Source organism: Rhinopithecus bieti, unplaced genomic scaffold (genome assembly GCF_001698545.2).
Source record: "Rhinopithecus bieti isolate Rb0 unplaced genomic scaffold, ASM169854v2 scaffold_6782, whole genome shotgun sequence".
NCBI classification, from domain to species: Eukaryota; Metazoa; Chordata; class Mammalia; order Primates; family Cercopithecidae; genus Rhinopithecus; species Rhinopithecus bieti.
Genome location: NW_016805866.1, coordinates 6,829,283 through 6,851,276, shown reverse-complemented (window position 1 = coordinate 6,851,276; position 21,994 = coordinate 6,829,283). Strand labels below are relative to the sequence as shown.

Sequence of the window (21,994 nt, the reverse complement as noted above, 5' to 3'; positions counted from 1 at the left end):
AAAAGAAATAATGAAGATTAGAGCAAAAGTTACATTATCAAAAAGCAGAAAAATAATAGACAAAATCAAACAAACAAAAGATTGCTCTTTGCAAAGTTCAGTAAAGTTGATAAAACTATAGCCAGACTAACCAAGATAAAAAAGAGAAGACACATATTATCAATATCAGAAATAAAAGAGTCATTACTACTGAAGCCATGGACATCAAAAGAACAAAATATTATTATAATGAACAATGTTATGCTAACATATTTGATAACAAAGTTTAAATAGCTAAACCTCCTGAAAGACAAACGATCAAAATTTACACAAAGGAAAATGAGAATTGTCCTATATTCATTAAAGAAATTGAATAATAATTCATAACTGTTTAAAAACAAAGCATGAGAAACAGATGGTTTCAGTTAATGAATTCTACCAATCATTTAGGAAATAAACAATGCCATTTCTCCACAACAGAAGCAAAAGAGCCACTTCCTAACTTATTACATAATATCAGTATTTCCCCACTACCAGAAGCAGATAAAGACATTAAAAAAAAGAAAACTACTGACCAATATCCTTTAAGAACAGATGCCAAATTTCTCAACTAAATAATAATAAATTGAAGAGAATGTACAGAAACAATAACACATTACAACCAAGAAAGATTATTTCAAATACACAAGGTTAATTCACATTCAAAAATAAATCAACTAATATAACGGACTCAGAAAAACTACGTGCTTATAGCAATTGAAACTAAAAAATTATGTGACAGAATCCATGCCTATTCATCGTGAAAACACACATCAAAGTAGGAATAGAGAGGAACTTCCTTAATTTGATTTTTTAGAATTACAAAACCTCCTACCACTAGCATCATACTTTGTGGTGGGTGTCTGAAAAACTTTTCCTGAAGATCAAGAACAGAGAAGGACATATTTTGTCATCATTACTCTTCAGTTTTGTATTGGAAATACTAATTGATACAAAAGGGTAAGAAAAATAAATAAAAGGTATACAAATTGGAAAAAAAGAAAGAAAACTGTCTTAATACACAGATGACATGATTTTCTATGTGGAAAATCAAAGAATCTATAAACAGCAGCAACTTAGAATAAATAGGCAAGTGGTTGGGTGCGGTGGCTCACACTTGTCATCCCAGCAATTTGGGAGGCCGAGGCAGGTGGATCACCTGAGGTCAGGAGTTTGAGACCAAACTGGCCAACATGGTGAAACCCCATCTCTATTAAAAATACAAAAGTTGGCCAGGCATGGTGGCTCACGCCTGTAATCCCAGCATTTTGGGAGGCCAAGGCAGGAGGATCATGAGGTCAGGAGATTGAGACCATCCTGGTTAACATGGTGAAATCCTGTCTCTACTAAAAATACCAAAAAAAAAAGCCAGGCGTGATGGCAGGCACCTGTAGTCCCAGCTACTGGGGAGGCTGAGACAGGAGAATGGGGTGAACTCAGGAGGTGGAGCTTGCAGTGAGCAGAGATCACGCCACTGCACTCCAGCCTGGGCGACAGAGCAAGACTCTGTCTCAAAAAAAAAAACAAAATACAAAAGTTATCCAGGTGTGGTGGCACGTGCCTGTACTCCCAACTACTCCGGAAGCTGAGGCATGAGAATCGTTTGACCCCAGAGGCAGAGGTTGCAGTGAGAATTGATAGGTAAGTATAGAAGTTCACAAGATGTAAGGTTATTATACAAAAGTCAATTCCATGTTTACATACAATCAAAGAACAATTGAGATTTATAATTTTTTTTTAAAAAAAGACATTTACAATAGCCTCCCCCAAATTGAAACAATGAAGTATTTACATGCAAATATAACCATACACATATATTTAGGATCTATAGACCAAAAAACACAAAACAATGATGAAAGAAATCAAAGATTTGTGTAAATACATGGAGAGATGCCCCATATTTACAAATTGAAAGATTCAGTATTCTTATTTTTTGGTTTTTTTTTGAAACAGAGGCTCACTCTGTTGCCCAGGCTGGAGTACAGTGGCGTGATCTTGGCTCACTGAAACCTCCACTTCCCAGGTTCAAGCGATTCTCCTGCCTCAGCCTCCCGAGTTGCTGAGACTACAGGCACCCGCCACCACACCCGCTAATTTTTGTATTTTTAGTAAAGATGGGGTTTCACCATGTTCGTCAGGCTGGTCTTGAATTCCTGACCTCATGATCTGCCCACCTAGGCCTCCCAAAGTGCAGGGGTTACAGGAGTGAGCCACCGCACCTAGCCAAGATTCAATATTCTTAAGATGACAATTCTTCTGAACTCTCTCAAGTGATTTAATTCAATCTCAAAGAAAATCCTAGCACACTATTTTGGAGACATTGACAAGCTGATTCTAAAATTTTGTTGAGGATCAGAAAACGATAACCCAAAATATGGCACTTTGGCATGCTGAGTGCTTTGAATTAAAAAAAAAAAAAAAGTTGAAAGGCCTCAGAAGTAAGCCTCAGGACCATGGTCTCTCTCTAATCTCTAGCCTCCCTTACCCCTTCTTTTGCTGAAGCCTCAGGAAAACCTTTCTCTCAAGTTCCCTTATCTGATTAAAAAAAGTTCCTTCAGAAGTCACGAAATTGTCTTAAAACACACTTCTTAGAAATTTCAACAGTAATCCAGGGAAGATTAACCACTGGAGAAGAGACTAGATCTAAAGTCATCACCATGCTCAGAGAGATTTTTCATCTAGTCTTCTGAGGGAAGCTCCAAGAGATTACCAGGGACATTTTATCTGCATAATAAGACAAATTTTGTTCCTGGTGAACATCTACCCATCACCTGCTCATAACTTGCCACCACCTCAAAAGAACTATGTCTGTTTTTTAGGCCCATTCATTTCTCTAAACATCATTGCCTATACTCTAAATTGCCTGCACTCCCATCTCCCTCTCCCCTATGAAGAGAGTGTTATTTAAACTGCAGCCATCTGGCCTTTCTTTGAGACTCATATTTTCCATGGCTCCCATGCTTCTGCATATTAATACATTTATGTGCCTTTCTTTTGTTAATCTATCTATTGTCAGGTTTTTTCAGCAGCAAATCCTCAGAGGGCAGAAGAGAAGCTTTCCCTTTTCCTCTACAGGAAAAATTAAAAAGCAGAAGATCCAGAATAACCAACACAATCCTGCAGGAACAGAGGAATAATGGTGAGGATTCACACTATCTTATTTTATTTTAAGACTTAATAATAAAGCTACAAAGATTAAGATAACATAACATTGACCCCACCCCACCAAAAAAACACATAGATCAATGGAACAAAACAGAGAGGCTATAAATAGGCCCAAACATATATTCAAATGAATTTATAACTTCCCGATGGGTTCATCTTGCCCACTGCCTATACAGGGCCAATTTATCAAGACAGGGGAATTACAATAGAGAAAAAGTAATTCACACAGAGCCAGCTGTGCAGGAGACCAGAGCTTTGTTACTACTCAAGTCAGTCTCCCTGAGCATTCAGGGATCAGAGGTTTTAAGGACAACTTGGTGGGTGTGGGGAAGCCAGTGAACCAGGAGTGCTGATAGGTTAGGAAGGAGATAAAATTATAGGGAACTGAAGCTGTCCCGTTGGGCCAAGTCAGTTCCTGGCTGGGGCCACAAGATCAGATGAACCAGTTAATCGATCTGGGTGGTGCCAGCTGATCCATCTCTTGTAGCCTCTTGTGTTTTTTGTGGAACGGGGAGGTTCACCGGGAGTGCAGAGCTGGAGGCAGTTTGGGTCATTTCTTGGGCCACTGCAAGGCGCCCTCCTTGGTTTCATGCTATTCTCCTGCCCGCAGCCTCCCAAAGAGCTGGGATTACAGTGCCGCCACCAATGCCTGGCTAAATTTTGGGTGGGTTTGTTTTTTTTGGATTTTTTTGGATAGAGACAGGGTTTCACTGTGTTAACCAGGATGGTATCGATCTCCTGACTTTGTGATCCGTCCGCCTCGGCCTCCCAAAGTGCTGGGATTACAGATATGAGCCACCATGCCCGGCCCATAATTTCTAATCTTGTGGCTAATTTGTTAGTCCTACAAAGGCAGTCTAGTCCCCAGGCAAGAAGGAGGTTTGTTTGGGGAAAGGGCTGTTATTGTCTTTGTTCTAAACTATAAATTAAGTTCTTCCCAAAGTTAATTCAGCCTACATCCAGGATTGAACAAGGACAGCTTGGAGGTTAGAAGAAAATGGAGTTGGTTAGGTCAAATGCCTTCCACTGTGTCAGTCACAATTTTGCAATGGCAGTTTCCATTATTCCAAAAGATTCAAAGTCAAGTCAATGAAGTAAATGTTGACATTTTAAACAAATAGTGCTGAAACAAACAAAAGAGCCCAGCACATATGCTACAGCTTTCACAAAATTAAGTTGAAATTAAGTACCTAATTTTAAAATGAAAACTATAAAACATCTAAAAGATAAAGAAACATAAGAGAAAATCTATGGAATATTAGATTTGTTGATGAGTTTTAAATACATCACCAAAAGCACAATACATGAAAAAAAAAAGTAACACTTTATTAGAATTACAAATGTCTGCTCTCTGAGAAATATTAAGAGAGTTAAAGGACAAGCCATAGAACGGGAAAAAAATATTTGTGAAACACATATCTGGTATAGAAAAAATAGAAAAAATAAAAATATTACATCCAAAATATACAAAGGGATGCTTAAAACTCAAGAATAAAATACAACTAAATTAAAAAGTAAGCAAAAGTTCTGAACAGATACTACCATCCATATACATGGCAAGTAAATACATGCAAAGATGCTCAACATTAGTTGTCATTAGGTATATAAAAATTAAAATAATAATAACACTGTACCTGTGTTAAGAGGGCTACAAACCAAAATATGCTAAAACTAAATACTGGTTAGGATCAGGAGCAATAGGAACTCGCATTCATTACTGGAGAAAATGCAGAATGGTACAACCACTCTAATGGATAACTTAGCAGTTTCTAACAAAGCTAAACATATTTTTACCTTGTAATCCAGCAACTGGGTTCTTAGATATTTACCCAGATGATTTGAGAACTTTTAACCACAGAAAACTTTCACATGAATGTTTATAGAATTTTATAAAATTGTCACCAAAAACTGAAAGCTATCAAGATGTCCTTCAATAGAGAAGTGAATAAACTCCGGTATATCCATACAATGAAAGATTATTCAGAGATAAGAAAGAATGAGCTATCAAGCTGTACAAGGACATAGGTGATTCTTAAATGTGGATTGCCAAATGAAAGAAGCCAGCATGAAAGGACTGCTGCATACTGCATGATTATATTATATTCTGGAAAAAGCAAACTTACAGAGAGGGTAAAGATATCATATGAAAGCATCCTGGGCAAGATGGAAAGACCCTGGTTCTACAAAAAAAAAAAAAAAAAAAAAAAAAAATTAAATATTAGCTAGGCATAGTGGTTCACACCTGTAGTCCCAGCTACCTGGGAGGCTGAGGCAGGAGGATCCTTTGAGCCCAGGAAGTAAAGGTGGCAGTGAGCCATATATATGGTGCCACTGCACTCTAGACTGGGAAACAAAGCAAGACCATGTCTCTAAAAATGAAAAAAATAAAAAAAAAAAAAAAAAAGATATCAGTGGTTTCTAGAGGTTCATAGACACAGATTTGAGTAGGTGAAGCATAAGGGGCTTCCTGGAGTGGCGAAACTATTCTGTATGATACAGTAATGGTGGATAGATGATACTATGCATTTATCAAAACCCACAAAAGTCGAGAGGACAAAAACTTAACCATATTGTATGCAAATTTTTTAAAAAAATTATTTAGGAGGTTAAGAGATCCCAGATACAAGGTAAACTGTAACTATATAACCATCTTATCTTCAACAAGGCCAACAAAAACAAGCAACAAGGAAAGGACACTCTATTCGACAAATGGTGCTGGAATAACTGGTTAGTCACATGCAGAAGATTGAAACTGGATTCCTACCTTTCACCAGATACAAAAATTAACTGAGGATGAATTAAAGATTCAAATGTAGGCTCTCAAACTATAAAAATCCTAGGAAATGTCCTTCTCAACACTGGCCTTGGCAAAGAAAATTTGGCTAAGTCCCCAAAAGCAATTGCAACAAAAACAAAAATTGAGAAGTGGGACCTAATTAAAGAGCTGCTGCACAGCAAAATAAACTACCAACAGAGTAAACAGACAACCTATAGAATGTGAGAAACTGTTTGCAAACTGTGCATACCACCAATGTCTAATATCCAGAAACTGTAAGGAATTTAAACCAACAAGCAAAAAACAGCATAAATTAAAAAATGGGCAAAGGACATGCACAGACACTTTTTAAAAGAAGACATACAAGCGGCCAACAATCGTGAAAGAATGTTTGCCATCATTAATCATCAGGGAAATGCAAATCAAAACCACAATGCTGTACCATCTTACACCAGTTACAATGGCTGTTACTATACACTCAAAAAACAACGGATGCTGGCGAGGCTAGAGAAAAGAGAATACTTACACACTGTTGGTGAGAATGAAAATTACTTCAGCCACTATGGAAAGCAGTTTGGAGACTTTTCAGAGAACTTAAAACAGAGGTGCCATTCAACTCAGCAATCCCATTGAGACAAGAAGTCTTCTTCCGATCGAAGGTTTTTCTCAATTGAAGGGCTCGTGTCTCAGGGGCTTCAAGGAATGAAGCTGTGGACCTCAGCAGCCAGTGTTACAGCTCCATTAGAGAAATGGGCGAACCTAAAGAGTGTGCGGCTGCAAGATTTGTTAAAGTGAAAGCGAAAGTAAAGCGAAAGTGAAAGGAAAGCTTCCACGTGGTGGAAAGGGACCCGGAAGGGTTTCCATTTCTGGCTTAGGTGTCTTATGCTTGTATCGCCTTATGACCCCTCACCTTTTCCTTTTTCTGTCCTATAGAATTAAATTATTTTCAACCTGCTTGTAGGTTGGCGGTCCTGAATGGTTAAAACATCAGGCGTACAGCTAGAGCTTAAACTCCCTGTATGATTGGTGATGTTTCAATCCCTTAGCTTTGCAGCGTGACTCATTTTGGTTTAGGGGAAAGGTCCCCTTTGATTGGTTTTAAGTTTCCAATCCCTTAACTTGCAGCTATTGCTTATTTTGACTTAGGGGAAAGTCCCTTTTGATGGTTGAACTCTCAATCCTTAGCTTTCAGCTATGACTTAATTTTTGGCTTAGGAGATAGATCCCCCTTAGGGAAGTCCATATTGACCCAGGAGTCCAGCAACGTAGCCACTTAGTCCCTCACATTATGGGGTATATAATGAAAGGAATGTACGGTCATTAATACTATAAGAAAAACCACATGCAATTGTATGCAACATTACTGCACTACTCACAATAAGGCAAATACAATATGTGATGGTTTAATACTGAGTGTCAATTTCATTGGATTGAAGGATACAAAGTATTGATCCTGGGTGTGTCTGTGAAGGTGATCCCTAAACGGACTTAACATTTGAGTTAGTGGGCTGGGGAAAGACAGACAGTTAATCTGCGGGGGGCACAATCTAATCGCTGCCAAGTGTAAAATGTGGCTAGAATACAAGCAGGCAAAAAATGGGAAAGAGGAGACTGGCCGGCTCCCAACCTACATCTTTCTCGTTGTGCTGATACTTCATGCCCTGGAACATCTGATTCTAAGTTCTTCAGCTTCTGGAACTCAGACTGGCCACTTCTTACTCTTCAGCGCGGTCAGGATCAGGGGGCCTTATGTGAGACTGTGGTGGGTGGATCGGTTGTAGTTAATATTTAAGAATAAACTGCCCCTTGGGGTGTTGGTGGTGGAGTGATGGGGTATATATATATTCCATAGTTCTTTCCCTCTAGAGAACCCTAATACAGATATTGGTACCAGAAGTGGTTCTAGAGGAACAGAATATTAAGAATTTAGTTCTCTTCATTAGGTTTTTTGGGATTCTGCTGTTGGCTGCTTAATATTAGACCCCAAAAAGGTAACGGACTCTATTTCTAAATAGCATGTGAGAACATTGATAATCCCTGGCATGGAACTGTTTAGAGAAATATGCAAAATAAATGTCATTTGACACTCTTGATTCATCGCTCTGTGAAGAGGCAAGGGGAGTTTTATTGACTCTACACATAATACATTTGACCATAGTGGAGATACCAAAGAAACATAATGAAGCTGGTTGGTTGCTTCCTAAGTTCAGTGGACGAAAGTGATGAACAGAAAATGATGAATCAGAGATCCTATCTCCGGGCCTAGAAGCAGATACTGAGCCTCAAATCTGCTAAGACTGCCGTGAGTGAGAATCTTGTCTCCTGTAGAGAAAGAACTGAAATTGTGGAAAAACAGACACAAACCCTTATCATGTGGGCTGAAAGATGCATGCACAGCCTCACCAGGTGTCCAATGTTAAAGTGAACGCTTTGATTAGAAAAGAATGGGGCCCTGTAACTTGGAATGGGAACGTGTGGGAGGACCCTAATGAAGCCAACAACACTGAGTTTGTAAACTCTGATGAACGTTTTCGGCCAGAGGAAACAGCTTTCCCACCCCCAGTAGAGACAATATCCCCTCACTGACCCATACTGCCATCAGCCTTTCCACCTTTGTCTGAGGAGATAAACCCTGTGCTGCCTGAGGCAACAGTGATAACCTCCCTTGAGGCAGTTTCCAGCCAAGATAATGTTGATTCTCCTCAGGAGTCACCACCAACACCCCTGTTTCCTTCTAGATCTATAACTAGACTAAAGTCCAGGCAAGCCTCTAGAGGTGAGGTTGAGAGTGACCCATGAGGAGGTGTTCTACACCCAAAGGAATTGCTTGAGTTTTCTAATTTATATAAACTGAAATCTGGAGAACAGGCATGGGAATGGATATTAAGGGTGTGGGATAATGGTTGGAGGACCATAGAATTGGATCAGGCTGAATTTATTGATCTGTGCCCACTAAGTAGGGATTCTTCATTTAATGTTTTAGCTGGGGGAGTTAAAAGGGGTTCTAACAGTTTATTTGCTTGTTTAGCTAAAATATGGATTAAAAGATGGCCTACTGTGAGTGAGCTGGAAATGCCTGATCTCCTTTGGTTTAATGTAGAGGAAGGGATCCAAAGGCTTAGGAAGATTGGGATTGTGCTGTGGATTATTCACTTTAGACCTACTCCTCCCAGTTGGCAGAGTCCAGAAGACATACCCTTGACCAATGCCTTGGGAAATAAGATTTGTGAGGGCAGCACCTGCATCTTTGAAGTGACATATAATTGCCCTTCTCTGTATGTCAGATCTAACAGTGGGAACCACAGTCACTCAACTATGAAATTTAAATACAATGGGAATAATTGGATCCCAAGGTGGCAGGGACCAAGTGGTGGCACTCAACCATCAAAGGCAAGGTAGGCATAGCTACTGTAATGGACAGCAGAGCAAAGTGGCAATCAGAATAGTCTGATTTGTGTAGAGTTCTGGCACCGGCTAATTAATGATAGTGTTCCTAGAAGTGAAATCAATAGGAAGCCTACTGCATTTTTGCTTAATTTATACAAGCAGAAAACTTCTAGGTCAAATGGAAAAAGACTAATTTGGATTATAAAAACAGAGAATCATGTCCCCTCAATCAATTTTGTCTTGAGCCAGTTTACAGGCCCAGAACCCCTTAAATGAAGATGAGGCTGGGTCCCCTCGAGAAAGAACCCCACTACATTACTTAAAATTTATGCAGTGAATCTTTCTCCCATCCTTCCCCAAAGAGACATCTGGTCTTTTACCAGCGTAACTGCATCGGGAAAAGGGAAATGATCCGACATTTTGGGGACTACTGGACACTGGCCTGAGCTGACATTGATTCCAGGGAACCCGAAATGTCATTGTGGTCCTCCAGTTAAAGTAGGGGCTTATGGAGGTCAGGTAATTCATAGAGTTTTAGCTCAGGTCCAATTTACAGTGGGTCCAGCGGGTCCCTGGACTCATTCTGTGGTCATTTCCCCAATGCCACAATGCATAATTGGCATAGATAAACTTAGCAGCTGGAGGAACCCTCACATTGACTCCCTGACTGGAAGGCTATTAGGATAGGAAAAGGCCAAATGGAAGCCATTACAGCTGCCTCTACCTAGAAAAATAGTAAATCAAAAGCAATATCGCATCTCTGGAAGGACTGCAGAGATTAGCGCCACCATCAAAGACGTAAAAGATGCAGGGGTGGTGATTTCCATCACATCCCCATTCAACTCTTTTTTGGCCTGTGCAGAAGACAGATAGATCTTAGAGAATGACAGTCAATTAGTGGATTTTCGTAAGCTTAACCAAGTGGTGACTTCAATTGCACCTTCTGTACCAGATGTGATTTCATTGCTTGAGCAAATTAACATATCTGGTACCTTGTATGCAGCCATTGACTTGGAAAATGCCTTTTTCTCCATTCTTGTCCATAAGGCCCACCAGATGCGATTTGCCTTCAGCTGGCAAGACGAGTAATATACCTTTACTGCCCTACCTCAGGGGTATAGCTACTCTCTGGCTTTGTGTCATGATGTTATTCAGAGAGAAGTTGATCACATTTTTCTTCCACAAGATATCAAACTGTCCATTACATTGATAACATTATGCTGATTGTATCTAGTAAGCAAGAAGTAGCAAACACACTGGACTTATTGGTGAGACATTTGTGTGCCAGAGGGCGGGAAATAAATTGACCAAATTTCAGGGACCTTCTACCTCAGTAAAATTTCTAGGGGTCCAGTCGTGTGGGACCTGTAGAGATATTCCTTCTAAGGTGAATGATAAGTTGCTGCATTTTGGCCCCTCCTACAACCAAGAAGGAGGCACAATACCTAGTGGGCCTATTTGAATTTTGGAGGCAACACATTCCTCATTTGGGTGTATTACTCCAGCCCATTTATTGACTGACCCAAAAGGCTGGCAATTTTGAGTGAGGTCCAGAACAGGAGAATGTTCTGCAGCAGGTCTAGGCTGCTATACAAGATGCTCTGCCGCCTGGGCCATATGACACAGCAGATCCAATGATACTTGAGGTTTAGGGGCAGTGATGCTGCTTGAAACCTTTGGCAGACCCCCATAGGTAAATCACAGTGGAGGTCTCTGGGATTTTGGAGCAAGGCCCTGCCATCTTATGCAGATAACTACCCTCCTTTTGAGAGACAGCAGCTCTTGGCCTGTTACTGGGCTTTGGTGGAAACTGAATGTTTGACTATGGGTCATCAAGTCACCATGTGACCGGAACTCCCTATCATAAACTGGGTGCTTCCTGACCCATCTTCTATGAAGCCATAAAGTGGGTCATGCATAGCGACATTCCATCATCAAATGGAAGTGGTGTATACATGATCAGGCTTGAGAAGGTCCTGAAGGCACAAGTAAATGTCATGAGATGCCCATGGTCTCCACTTCTGCCACCCTGCCTTCTCTACCCTAGCGTGAACCAACAGCCTCATAGGGAGTTCCCTATCATCAATTGACAGAGGAAGAGAAGACAAGGGCCTGGTTCACAGATGGTTTTGCACTATATGCAGGTACCACCTGAAAATGGACAGCTGCAGCACTAGAGCCATTTTCTAGGACATCCCTGAAGGACAGCAATGAAGGAAAATCTTCTCAGTGGGGAGAACTTTAGACAGTGCCCCTGGTTGTTCACTTTTGCATGGAATAAGAAATGGCCAGCTGTGCAATTATGCACAGATTCATGGCCTGTAGACAATGGTTTGACTGGATGATCAGGGACTTAGAAGAAATATGATTGAAAAATTGGTGACAAAGAAATCTGGGGAAGAGGTATGTGGATGGGCCTCTCTGAGTGATCAAAAGCTGCGAAGATATTCATATCCCATGTGAGTGCTCACTAATGGGTGACCTCAGCAGAGGAGGATTTTAATATCCAAATGCATATGATGACCCGTTCTGTGGATACCACTCAGTCTCTTTCCCCAGCCACCCCTGTCATCACCCAGTGGGCCCATGAACAAAGTGCACATGGTTGGAGGGATGGAGGTTACACAGGGGCTCACCAACATGGACTTCTGCTCAGCAAGGCTGACCTGACTATGGCCACTGCTAAGTGCCATCTGTGGACTCACAGAATGCCTTAGCCACTGTCATGATATTCCATACAGCATTGCCTCTGACCAAGGCACTCACTTTACAGCTAAGAAGTGCAGCAGTGGGCCCATGCTCATGGAATTCACTAGTCTTACATGTTCCTCACCATCCTGAAGCAGTTGGATTGATGGAACAGTGGAATGGCCTTTTGAAGTCATAATAATAATGCCAACTAGGTGACAATACTTGCAGGACCAGGGTAAAGTTCTACAGAAGGACATAAATACTCTGAATCAGCATCCAATATATGGTACTATGTCTCCCATAACCAGGATTGAAGGGGCCAGGAATCAAAGGGTTGAAAGTAGAAGTGGTACCACTCACCATCACCCCTATTGATCCACTAGCAAAACTTTTGCTTCCTGTTCCCATGACATTACATTCTGCTGTCCTAGAGGTCTTAGTTCCAGAAGGAGGAACAATGACACCAGGAGACAAAACAATGATGCCATTAAACTGGAAGTTCAGATTGCCACCTGGAAACGTCGATCTCCTTCTACCTTTAAGTCAATGATCTAAGAAGGGAGTTACAGTGTTGGCTGGGGTGATTGACCCAGACTATCAAAGTGAAATCAGTCTACTACTCCACAGTAGAGGTAAGGAAGAGTATGCATGGAATACAGGAGATCCATTAGGACGTCTCTTAGTATTACTGTGCCCTGTGATTAATGTTAATAGGAAACTACAACAGTCAATATAGACAGGACTACAGAAGACCCAAACCCTTCAGGAATGAAAGTTTGGGTTACTCCACCAAGAAAAATACTATGACTTGCTGAGATGCTTGTTGAAGGCAAAGGGAATACAGAATGTGTAGTAGAAGAAGGTAGTCATCAATACCAGCTACAACCACGTGACCAGCTGCATTTTTTGTAAAAATATGTTCGTGCATGTATACACTTTAAAAAGTATCTCCATTTTATTTCCTTTCTCCTTTATCAAGTGACATAAGGTTTATTGACTTCTCATCAGCATTTACATATTGTTAACTTTGTGTAATAGTATTTATGTAACTTTTTGTAATAGTATTGGCCGGGCACGGTGGCTCAAGCCTGTAATCCCAGCACTTTGGGAGGCCGAGATGGGTGGATCACGAGGTCAGGAGATTGAGACCATCCTGGCTAACACAGTGAAACCTCGTCTCTACTAAAATACAAAAAACTAGCCGGGCGAGGTGGCGGGCGCCTGTAGTCCCAGCTACTCCGGAGGCTGAGGCAGGAGAATGGCATAAACCCGGGAGGCGGAGCTTGCAGTGAGCTGAGATCCGGCCACTGCACTCCAGCCCAGGTGACAGAGCAAGACTCCGTCTCAAAAAAAAAAAAAAGTATTTACATAACTTTATGTGATAGAGTTGGGGATTGGTGCATTTCCGGTTGTACAAATGATAGTTGTATTATGTTATGACTTTATTATTGTCTTTATTTGAAATTATGTATAATCTCAGGAGATGTGTATGGATTCAAGTTGACAAGGGGTGGACTTGTGATGGTTAATACTGTCAACATGGCTGGATTGAAGGATACAAAGTAATCAATCCTGGGTGTGTCTGGGAGGGTGTTGCCAAAGGAGATTAACATTTCAGTCAGTGGGCTGGGAAAAGCAGACCCACCCTTAATCTGAGTGGGCACAATCTAATCAGCTGCCAGGGTGACAAGAATATAAGCAGGCAGAAAAATTTGAAAAGAGAGACCAGCCTAGCCTCCCAGCCTACGTCTTTCTCTTATGCTGGATGCTTCCTGCCCTCGAACATCGGACTCCATGTTCTTCAGTTTGGAACTTGGACTGGCTGTCCTTTCTCCTCAGCCTACAGATGGTCTATTGTGGTCCTTGTGATCATGTGTATTAATACTTAATAAACTCCCTGATATATACATATGTATATATAGGAATACATATATATATAGGAATATATATATATATATTCCATTAATTCTGTCCCTCTAGAAAACCCTGACTAATACAACATAGAATAAACCTAACTATTCATCAATGGTGTATTGAAAAAAGAGAATGTGGTAATTATATGCCATAAAATACTATGCAGCCATAGAAAAGAATGAAATCATGTCCTTTGCGGCAAAATGGATGGAGCTGGAGGCCATAATCCTAAGCAAACTAACAAAGGAACAGGAAATCAAATATGGCATGTTTTCACTTATAAGTTGGAGCTAAACATTGAGCACACATGGAGTAAAACATGGGAGCCATAGACACCATGGGCTACTAGAGGAGAAAGGCAGGGAGGGAGCACGGATTAAAAACTATATATTGGGTACTATGCTCAGTACCTGAGTTCAGTATACCCATAAAACAAATTTGCACATGGACCCCAAATGTAAAATAAAAGTTGAGATTTTTAAAAAATAAAATGAAAAATTTAAAAGAAATGAATGTAAATTGTGACAAAGAAATCTAAGTGTACTACAATGCATGAAATAATATCACTGAAAAGATTGAGAAATTCAGGTATTAATCTAAGTAAGACTGGAAATGAATGGATTCTGTAACATTAAAGGCAAAAGGAATTGTGCATAAGACTATTCTTTAGTTAATGAGGTTCTTTGTCATAAGGGTAGGAGTTAACAATTATGACTATATACGTGTATTATAACTGAACACTTAAGTAAAAGAATAGCAGATGGTAAGCCAGTTTTCTCACTGTTGGAGTGGTAACTTACAGATAAGCAAAGAAAGAGGGCAAAAATGAACCATGTGGTAATAGATTAGAGGTGAAGATAGTATGTACTCATGATTAATGTATATACAGCAGTTTATATATAACAATATTTGTAGATATACATACCTTCAGGAGTTAGTACACACACATATATTTCCTTATTTTGTTAGTTGAAAGAGCCTAGAAACAATGACTCCTTTGTAGCACTGACCAACTTAGGAACGAAATCTTGCTTTCTAACAAAATTTTTCAACAAAAATGTCTGCTCCTTGAAGAAATGACTGATTCTATAACTGGGACATGAAATATACAAGATAATCCTAGAGCATCTTGTAGTGCCAGGAAGTATAGAAGTGCTCAAACAAAAAGGCAATCATATGAATATATCAAAGGAAATCACTGGGACAAGACAGTGGCCAAAAGTACAAAAATTTAAGAAGCTAAGCAAAGCATAATGTTACTACCTAAGTGAAGTATAATGTTATTACCAAAAGTATTAAATAACTATCCATGAATCCATGTTAATTGAAAAAAATGAATTTTAAAAATGAAGAGAATAGATAAATTTCATGTGCAGAAAAATTCCAGAAGACTTATATAGCTTCTCTGCTCTCAAATATATGGAACATAACACCCCGATCTTTATGTACAATGATGCGTCTCCATCTAAGAGTACAACATGGAAAGTGGGGTGAAAGTGGAATAGTGGGATCAGTAAATGAACAGTGGAGAAACTTGACAAATAATACCATATTCAGATGATCAAGGTGACTTCATTTATGGTAACTTGGTGATGGTATGTTGTGTTGAGAATGGAGCTTTTCCTCTGTGGCTTTCTAAACCAATAATTCTAGTCTAATCAAAAGGAAAATTCCAATTAATTTTTTTCAGTGAGCAATGAACATCCACTGTTCAGCCCAACTGAACATCCACATGGAAAAGAACAAAGTTGAACCCCAACCTCACATCATATACAAAAATTAACTCAAAATGGATCAGTGATCTAACTGTGGGCACTAAAATTCGAAAACTCTTAGAAAACAACATAGTTGTAAACCTTTGTGACCTTGGGTTAGCCAATTTTTTAGATATGACACCTAGCACAAGCAACCAAAAAATAGATAATAGATAAATTGGACTGTAGCAAAATTAAAACTTTGTGTACTTAAAAGACACTATCAAGGAGTAAAAGACAACACACAGAATGTAAGAAAATATTTTAAACCATGTATCTGATAAAGGTCTAGTGTCCAGAATATATTAAGAACTTTTACCAAAAATAAAAGGACAAATCAATCCAATATAAAAATAGCCAAAGATTTTGCATAGATATTTGTCCCAAAGAGATACACAAATGGCCAATGAACAATAAAAGTTGTTCAACATCATCAGCTATTTGGAAAACCACAATACAATACTACTTCATACTCACTAGAATGACCAAGTTAAAAAAGGTAGACAATGTTGCCAAGTGTTGATAAGGATGTGAAAAAATTGAGACTCTTATAACTTGCTGGTGGAAATGTTAAGTGGAGCAGCTCTGTAGAAGATAATAGGCAGTTCCTCAAAAAGTTAAAAGTAGAGATACATGTACTCCAGCAATTCTACTCCAAGGCACATAGCTAAGGGACTGAAAACATGTTCACTTAAAAATTTGTACTGAAATGTTCTTAGCATTATTTGTAATAGCCCCCAAATTAACAAAATCCAAATGTCCATCAACTGATGAGTGGAAAAATAAAATCTGATATATTTATAAAATTGAATACAATTTGGCCATAAAAAAAGAATGAAGTGCAGATGCATGCCAGAAGCCGAAAAAAAAGATCACATATTGTATAACTCTACTTTCATGAATTGCTCATGATAGATAAATATGTAGGAAGAGAAAAATCTATCAGTGGTTTCCAGGGAATTAATGAATGAAGGAATGTGTATGGAATTTCATTTTGGCATGATAAAAACATTCTGGAATTAGATACAGGTAATAGATGCACAACCTGGTGAATATATCAAAATCTTTTGAATTTCATGCTTTAAAATTGTGAATTTTATAGTATGTTAATTGTGTCTTGATTATATTTATTTTTATTTTTTTAATTATACTTTAAGTTCTAGGGTACATGTGCACAATGTGCAGGCTTGTTACATATGTATACATGTGCCATGTTGGTGTGCTGCACCACCCCACTAACTCATCATTTACATTAGGTATATCTCCTAATGCTATCCATCCCCCCTCCCCCGACCCCATGACAGGCCCCGACAGGCCCCAGTGTATGGTGTTCCCCACCCTGTGTCCAAGTGTTCTCATTGTTCAATTCCCACCTATGAGTGAGAACATGCGGTGTTTGGTTTTCTGTCCTTGCGATAGCTATGTCTTGATTTTAAAAAGAAAAAAATTGAGAACTATTCTGGCCTATATTTCTCAGCAGTACCTGACAACGTTGCGTAAAGCTATGATGGTAATGAGAAATAAGGAAAGACTGAGAAATCTTCACAGTGGAGAGGTGATAGGTAAGGAAACGTGGTAGCTAAATGTAATGTGTGTTCTAATGAGATAAAGGAACAGGACAAAAAGCAAACCCACAATTAAAAACTAAAGAAATCTGATTATGTACTTAAGTTAATAATAATGTAGCAACATTAGTTCATTACCAATACACAAATGTACCACAGTCGTGTAAGATGTTAGTTATAGGGGAAGCAATACGAAGTAGGTGGGATTCTCCGTACTATTTAGGTTGATGCAAAAGTAATGGCGGTTTTCACCATCCCAATTGTTCTGTAAGTCTAAAACTGTTCTAAAATAAAAATTTTATTGAAAGAAAATAAGTTAAGAAGTCCCAGTAATATTCTCCATCATAAAGATAAGGGAATGGAAGCTCAAATGACTTACCTAAGATCATAGCTAGTAAGTGGCCAAGCTGTTATTTGAACCCAGGCAGTCTGGCTTTAGTTTGTGCTTTTGATCATTGTGCAGTGGTTTGCTGATCCATTCCACACCCTCTTCAATCTTTTTTATGTCTCTGAAGGCTGACTTGTGCTGTTTCAAGATTCATTTGACGAATGTGGAGCTCCAGCAGGTGATGGGAGTGTGTAAAGAGAGGAAAGCAGTTATTCCCTCCTGTCATCTCTCCCTACAGGGTCATCTTAGCTACCTGCATCTCTGCTCTATCAACCAAAGTTCCCAGCTCCTGTCTGGTGGCTTTTCTATGCAGTTTCTTCAGGTTCCAGTGTTTCTCTCGCTAGCCCTCTGGCTAAGTAGGGTCCAAGTATTGTGATATCCTTTGTGGTTTCCTTACTCTTTATGTGTATCATCGCAAAAAGTAATGCACACATTACATTTTTCTCACAATGCTCAATTTGAATAGACCATCATTTTCTGGCCATGTTCCTTCCTGATACCACCATTATATCAATTCCGAACTTGTAAAAATATTCCATGAATTAACATTGTAAAGTAGGAGAATTTCTCTTCAGCACCCTCTCACTTATCCCTCTCCTCTTCCACATATTGTTAATTCTTTTTTGAGGAAAGACAGTATGCACTCAATTCTGTAGCTGCATTGCAGAGTGTAGTATATCACATAGCACATTTTTAATACACACTTGTTTGAATGAATGAATGAATCAATGAACGAATCAATGAATGAATGAAAATTTTCTCCCCCTCTTCAGCCCTGTTTTTCTATAATGAAACAAAGTACCTCTGTTAACAGACAACTAAGTTTGATGGCTCAAGTACATAACTCAGTTTCATTCTATCTTTGTACTTCTACATATACACAGCTGTATCCCGGTAAGTAATGAAAGGCAAAATCATAAACATTATCACTGTATTTAGATTTTATGGATTATATGTAATTGTAATTGTAATAAATAGTAGCCTAAAAATAAAAATATAAACCAGAAGCTTTATGAAGTTATTCTGCAAACAAAAAGAAAGACAGAAGGACAGATAAAATGAAAGGAAAGGTTAAAAAAAAAAGCAAAACAAAACAAATAAACAAAACCCTGGAAGCCTTAGGCAATAAGAAAATCTATGCAAACCTTGAGATAAAGTACCGTTGATGTCTTCCTTGATAACAGGTCTGGCACTCAACAAAACACCAGTTGGGCCATCAATTGAATTCTCATTAATCTGCTTTCTCATTTTCCCTCTGATACTTGGAATATCTGTGACAGTTTAAAGATGGAAATGAGTGTACAGATCATTGGCTAATGTCAAAGGGGGTGCTTTGAAAGCAGAATATTTGTAGAGTATTATAGAAATAGTGCATCGAATCAGACCAATAATAGAAACAAAAAGGATTATGGGCAGATTTCAGGCTGGGGTACATCCAGCCTAAACGATGAGGCATCGTTTATTAGTCCTTAGTCTATATTTGATAAAAGTGTTTGCAATCTTACTTCAGGTAAATATTTCACTTCACTAAATAAAAAAGAAATCAAATCAAAAGATGTAACTAAGGTACTGTAAGCCTGGTTAAAGTAGGTATCACTAAAATAATACTTCCTCAAAATCTTAAATGATTAAAACTCAAAAAAAGGAATAGTATGTCTTTTGCTCAAGTAGTCATTTTAATTCAGAAAGCCAGTGATGTTTCTAGGGAGGAAAGTTCTAGAAAGATCTCTAATGGAGTTCTGTTTGAAAAGCAAGAAGTATTTTCTAAAACTTATGTTTCAGATACAGAATATCTTGAGCCTATGTTTAGAGCCGCTACATCTACCTATATCTGCCAAGCTGTCTGTCTGTCTGTCTACCTACCTACCAAATCTATTTATGGGTATATAGTATATGTATGGGTATATGGGTAAGAGTCAATGCATTTTGATCAATTAAAAATGGAATAAAGTTGGAAGTAAGAGTAGAAAATTTTGACGGTGTCTCCCCAGTGATATAACTCTATAAAGGAGGCTATATTAATAGAATTAAATTAACTCATTTTATTCTCACTTCTATGACTATTACAGACTTTATCAGTAGCTTCTTATAAAAAGTTAAGCTGTCAATGGAATATATATATATATATGCACACATATATATTACATTGACAGTATAAGGAGCTCCCAAAGTGAAATTATTTCTTATTCAGAATTAAGCAAAATATGTGTGTGTGTGTATATATATGTGTGTATGTGTATATACATATGTGTGTGTATATAAATATATATATATGAGTTAGTTGATTTATTAAATCTCTGTGTAATCAATCAAATTTTTGTGAATTGTTGAGAAAGTCCTGCTAAGTCTTTTGATATTTCTCAGGGGAAATAGAAAATATAATATATTTTAAAACAAAATGAAACCAAACAACAGTAATCATATCAAATAAATCACCTTAAAGTAGACTTTCTATAGAACAAATGTATTCTTTCTTAGTGTAAAAGAATTTTTAAAAATGTTTGTGCTTTCCACATTATCTAAAATATGTCAGAACGATGGCTCAAAAAGGGCACAGAAACAATTGTTTTCAGCCATATCAATTTCCACAGCAGTTTGAAAAGGGCATTGCACATATTTTGATGTAATCTGTCTTCACCAACATACTGGATAAGTTTAGAGATCACTTGGTATTGTATTGTTTTGTTTCGGTTTTCAAAAAACTGTAATTTTTGGTAATATTCACTTTATGTACTTTCTCAAAAATTTGTGAATAGAACACTCAGAAATAAAAGATCCTGTTTTTTTTCTCATTTCTCTAACTACTAAAGACCAGATTAGCAGCTTTTACCTATATATAGAAAATTAGGCTGCAAATGAAATGTTAAAATGTCTCCACCTAGCTGAGCTAATTTGAGCCTGCCAATATATACACAGCTTCCTTTGTCCAGTCATAGTATGGGAAAGCCACAGTCAGAACCCCAGTTTTATTTCCAACGTTTTCTTTTCATTTTAATCCAACAAAATGAACTGACAATTTAGCCTAACCACCTCCATTACCTTCAGAGAGTGGCTAATGTTGTAGGAAAGGGACTTGACAATCTCCCTGACAGAATTTCTTTTCCAATCCATTAATTTCACCCTCAGAATATGCTAGTTATCTGTTAGTATTCCAGGCCAGCAGCAGCTGCATGGGAAAAAGAACTCCAGATAAGCAAGCTATTGTGGATTCTGCTGTGCACTTTCTCTTCCCATCGGGCAGTCCAGGGGGAACGCTGACCGGAGAGCCACTTTGCTTGGTGGGTGGCTTCGTTAAAGCAAATCAAAATAACCCTCTACTGATGGTAGCTTCAACCAGCCTCCGGCTCATGAAAATTGCTGAAGATTTTCCAAAGCAGGCTGAGCGAATTCATTTTCATGAAAATTGGCCTTGAATACAGGATTGATCCAGGTGACCTTCGAAGTCCTTGTTAAGCCTGAAATTCTGGGCTTCTGGGACCCACTTAAAATTTTACTATAGAAAATGAGAATAGTTTCATATCCTGTCTCCTACTCATTAGGAATTTGTGATAGTAGCAATGAGAAAAGAAGAGTCAATCCAGAGTTTTGAGGTGAAGGGAAAGAAAGTCATTAAGGCAGACACTTTTGGTTTTCTAATTTTACTGATACCACCAACTTTTTTTCACCAGCCAATTAGTGTTGGACATTTCACACATATCCAACCAAACTGATGCTGCCTTTGGGGACCATATATCTCTCTTAGTAAAAAGGTAATGCTTCCCTGTGAGAGAATTATTTCCCTTTTTTCCTACCTGAACCACAACCACCATCTTGAAACCATGTGGGGGAAAGCTACCAGATTGAGACAGAAAAATAGAAAGAAGCAGAGTCCATGAGAACATCTAGAAGCAGCCATCCTGCCTATTGAGTGGCTCCCTCTGGATATCTTGGTCTATGAAATAAACAAGGCTGTGTGATTTTAAACCACTATCATTGTGTTTTCTGCCATTTTTACCCAAAAGCTCTGAAACTAATACATTCATTAAGGTAAAATATGTGGATAAAAGTCCCTAGTCAAAATAATGCGCTTCAGGAAGAGCAAGGAGATGGCAAATCTGCAAAAGGTGGAATTAAGAACTGCCTTTTTTTTTTTTTTTTTTTTCTTTTTTTTTGAGAAGGAGTCTTGCTCTGTCACCCAGGCTGGAGTACAGTGGCAGGATCTCGGCTCAATGCAAGCTACACCTCCCAGATTCACACCATTCTCCTGCCTCAACGTCCCTAGTAGCTGGGACTACAGGCACCTGCCAGCACGCCAGGCTAATTTTTTGTATATTCTTTTTTAGAAGAGATGGAGTTC

General features: G+C 38.6%; 1 long non-coding RNA gene across 1 annotated transcript in view; it reads right to left on the bottom strand.

Annotated features, from left to right (window-relative positions):
- The window catches only part of LOC108530799 (uncharacterized), a 45,486-nt gene extending 26,775 nt beyond the window's left edge, over positions 1–18,711 (bottom strand). Inside the window, exon 1 of the long non-coding RNA XR_001885968.1 lies at positions 17,650–18,711. This is a non-coding gene — a long non-coding RNA (uncharacterized LOC108530799). The remainder of the gene's footprint in view (positions 1–17,649) is intronic.
- Positions 18,712–21,994: the final 3,283 nt, after the last annotated feature.